Here is a 4,326-nt window from a genome sequence, read left to right as displayed (position 1 = left end):
GCATTTTTTTAAAAATCTGCCTTATTGAGGCATAATTACATGCAATAAACTGCACCCATTTAATATGTACTTTTATGATTCTTATGTTTCTCAACGTATTGAGCTTTTTATTGTCATTCTGGAATGTACTTCTTTATGCCTGGTGACATCTTCTTTTCCGAGTCTACTGTATCTGATGTTAATATAACAGTCCAGCTGTCTCATGCTTACCATTTCATTCCATCCTTTTTTTCCCAGTCTGTGTCTTTATATTTAAAATGTGTCTTTTTTTGAAGGCATGGAATTTGTTCTTTTCTTTTCTTTTCTTTTTTTTTTTTTAGATTCAGTCTGACAATCTCTGCCATTTGATTAGAATATTTGTTCCGTTTGTATTTACTGTAATGATTGAGATGCTTTTCTTTTAGGAGCACCTGGGTGGCTCAGTTGTTTGAGCCTTCAACTCTTGATTTTGGTTTAGGTCATGATCTCAGGGTTGTGGGATCAAGCCCTGTATCCGCCTCTTTGCTCAGCAGCTCTGCTGGAAATTCTCTTTTCCTCTGTCCATCACCACCACCACCACCACCCCGCCTCCACCACTCTCTCTTAAATAAACAAATTTTTTAAAAAAGGAATGCTTTTCTTTTAGTCTGTCACTTTGCTATTTGTCTTTTGTGGGTTTTATTCCTTTGTTCCTCCTTTCCAGCCTTCTTATGAGTTAACCAGATATTTTTTAGTATTTCATTTTATTCCATTTTTAGTGGCTTTCTAGCCATATCTCTTTGCATAACTTTTAGTGGTTGCTCTACAGATTACAATATGCATCTTTATTATATTGATATGAATATAATATGTATACATATAGATATCTTTATCAGAATTTACTTGGAGTTAATTAATTAATTGATTAAGGAATGTTGCAATACTATATTTCTATTTATTCCCCTCTCTCCTTAATGCTATTGCCAATTACATGTACATCCTTTATAACTCCCCAAAATATAATCTTTTCATTGGCCCACATATTTATCAATTCCAGTTCTTTTCTTTCTCTACACTAGATCTAAGTCGCCCTCAGCCTGAAGAATTTTCTTTAGCATCTCTGGTCATGAAGAACTCCTGGTCATAAATTATCTCCTTATTTATTTATCTTAAAATGTCTTATTTTACCTTCATTTTTGGAGGATGGTTTGCTAAATATAGAATTATCTGTGGCAGTTTTTTTCTTTCAGCATTTTGAAGGTGTTGGTTTTAACATCTAACACCCACTATTTCTGATGTGAAATGGATCACTAATTGTATTACTGTTTTGCACGCAAGGTATCTTTTTGTTGGCTGCTTTCAAGATTGTCTCATTAACTTTGGCTTTCACCAATTTGACTTATTTTTAAAAGGTTTTATTGATTTATTTATTCATTTGAGAGAAAGAGAGAGAGCATGCACACTTGCACAAGTGAGAGAGGGGCAGAGGGAAAGGGAGAGCCTGACGTGGGGCTCCCTCTCAGGACCTAGAGAACACGACCTGAGCCAAAGTCAGAGGCTTGATCAACAGAGTCACTAGGTACGCCTCACCAGTTTGACTTATGTGCCTAAGAGTGCTTTTCTTTGTGTTTCTCTCCTTGAGATTTGTTGAGATTCTTAACTCTTAAAGTTCATTCTTCACCAAATTTGGGGAATTTTGGCCAGTATGTATTCAAATACATTTTCCTGCCATTTTTTCTCCCTCTCCTTTCCTCTGGCATTTCAATTACACAGGTTTTAGACCTCATGATATCCCTCATGCTTCCCAAAGCTCTTTTCATTTTTCTTCAATCTTTTTTCTCTCCAGATTCAGTGATTTCTATTAATCTACCTGCAGGGTCAGTGATTCTTGTTTACGGGCATCTCCAATCTATGGTTGAGCTCAACTGGTGAATTTTTCATCTCAATGATTGTACTTTTCAGTTTTGGAATTTCCATTTAGTTAAAAATATATTTACATATAATTTCCATTACTCTGTTGAGATTCCCTTTCTCTTCACTCATTAAGGCCATATTTTTTCCTTCAAATCTTTGAACATATTTTCCTTTTACCATATGTATAAAAGCTGCTTTGAAATCTTTGCTAAGTCCAACATTTGTGCCCTACTTAGAATCAGCTGCTTGTCTTTTTTATTTTCCCCGAGTATGGGTCACATTTTCCTATTTCTCTGCAGTCTGAAAACTAGACAATGTAGCAATTCTGGGTTCTGTTGTGCTCTTCTGATAACTACTGGTGTTTCTTCCGGTGAGCAGCTAGTTTACCTTGATTCAAACAGCAAACTCTGTGTCCTCTAAGGTGTGTAGTAACAGGTATCTCTATTATAACTTCCAGGCGCTGTGCTTCTTTTCTTTCTTTCTTTCTTTCTTTCTTTCTTTCTTTCTTTCTTTCTTTCTTTCTTTCTTCTTTCTTTCTTTCTTTCTTTCTTTCTTTCTTTCTTTCTCTTTCTTTCTTCTTTCTTTCTTTCTTTCTTTCTTTCTTTCTTTCTTTCTTTCTTTCTTTCTTTCTTTTTCTTTCTTTCGTTTTTTTTTAAATCCCAACTCCAAGGGGTCTTTTCCCTGCACCTCTGTAAGTTGGCAATCATCCAAGGATTTGAGCAATTTATATTCAGATTTGAGTGCTCGGATTCTTTGTGGTTCCTTTGTTTCTGTGGACTGTCCTCTAAATTTCCAGCTGGTCTGCCAGTCTTGGATTCTGGACCCCGACACCACAAGCCAGCAAGGCTTATCTTTCTGCTACATGCATTGCACAACAGGCTGGAGAACTCACTGTTTCTTTCTTTTATTTATTTTTAAGACTTTACTTATTTATTAATGAGAGACACAGAGAGAAGCAGAGACACAGGCAGAGGGAGAAGCAGGCTACCCCTGGGGAGCCTGACGTGGGACTCGATCCCAGGACCCCTGGATCATGCCCAGGGCCACCCAGGCGTCCCATCACTGTTTCTTAAAAGCAGCATACTCACATACCTTCTCGTCTAGTGTAATGCTGTCTTTCAAGGGTAGTTTCCTCTCTGGTCCCTATTTTTTCATAAGGCCCTCGAGCATTTGGCTAAAGATGTGGACAACGTTTATGCTCAGATTTTGGGTCTTATATCTTCTGCAACTCTCTCAGTTCCAGAATTTCCCCTTTAAATTTCCAGATGCTCCTAAAAGCTCACAGAAAACTTACTCTTTGCAACTTTAGGAGGTGAGGGTGTGTTTTCTCCCCACTATAGTCATGGAGTTTAGGGAGCACCATCACGATTATTATATCTTCCATTTGCAGTTTTTCAAGAGTAAACTGTCCTCTGGCTTCTGTCTCTTTTGAGACACTTCCCAGAGCCTTTGAGTGATTGTTTTGTTTTGTTTTTAAATTTTGTCCAGATTTCATAATTGTTATCTTCAGGACAGTTCATGCAATCACTTCATACCATCACCACTACCAGAAGTTTCTCCCACTGCATTCTTTTTTAAAACATACGCCAGAGCATGGCATTCACCATGGTTAAGACCCTTCAAAGATTTCCCATTGCCCTAAGGTAAAGTACGAAATCCCTAGGAAGACCCATGACACCATGCAAAAAGTAATGGACAGATTCTTTTAAGGTTAAAAATTCCTGTAGATCCCCTAAGGTTCAACACTTATTTTTATTTATAATATTGCCTAAACAACGCTGTGCCAGCCTAGGATCTTTCCCTTCCTTTTCCCCTTCCTGGGGCCTGGCAGACACTGAAGCCAGAAATCCAAAGGAGCATGTGGGAATGTGGCCAGGGTGAAGCAGGAGACAGAAACTCTTCTGGCACAACGATGCTCGGAGGGGCCCCATCCCAGGCACTGCAGATAATCAGGCTCTTTGGTGGATGCTGTGCCAGCAGAAACCCACGTTCCTTTCTTTCTGCGCAGGCCCTCCAGAGGCTGAGGGGCACCCAGGAATTAAAGGCATCCAGGGAAATAGTAGGGAGGGGCAAGTGTTGAGCATAGAGGTGCTGGCCACAGGGGGCACTCAAGGATCTAGAACAAAGGCCAAGGTCTGGGGCAGGTGAATGCAGCCCTTCCTACAGCCTATGTATCGCCCTCCTGTCTCAGGGATGGACTCTGACATTTCCTCCTGGATCCTGTTTGGTTTTGTTGTGGGGGTGGGGTGGGGTGAACAACTGCAAGGAAGGATGATTCAGTATAGAATATTCCAGCCTTCCATTTTTACTCTCAAGAGCACTTGACAAACAAAAACCTAAATATAAACTAATGTTTATAGCTCTCCTACAACCAAAAACCAAAACAGGTTTACAAATCAAGACCCCACGAAACTACAAAGCCAGTTAAATTCGTATTAGCCATATTAATCTAAC

This window comes from Canis aureus, chromosome 23 (genome assembly GCF_053574225.1).
Source record: "Canis aureus isolate CA01 chromosome 23, VMU_Caureus_v.1.0, whole genome shotgun sequence".
NCBI lineage: Eukaryota > Metazoa > Chordata > Mammalia > Carnivora > Canidae > Canis > Canis aureus.
The sequence above is the reverse complement of the archived record's forward strand: the minus strand, read 5'-3'. Positions refer to the sequence as shown.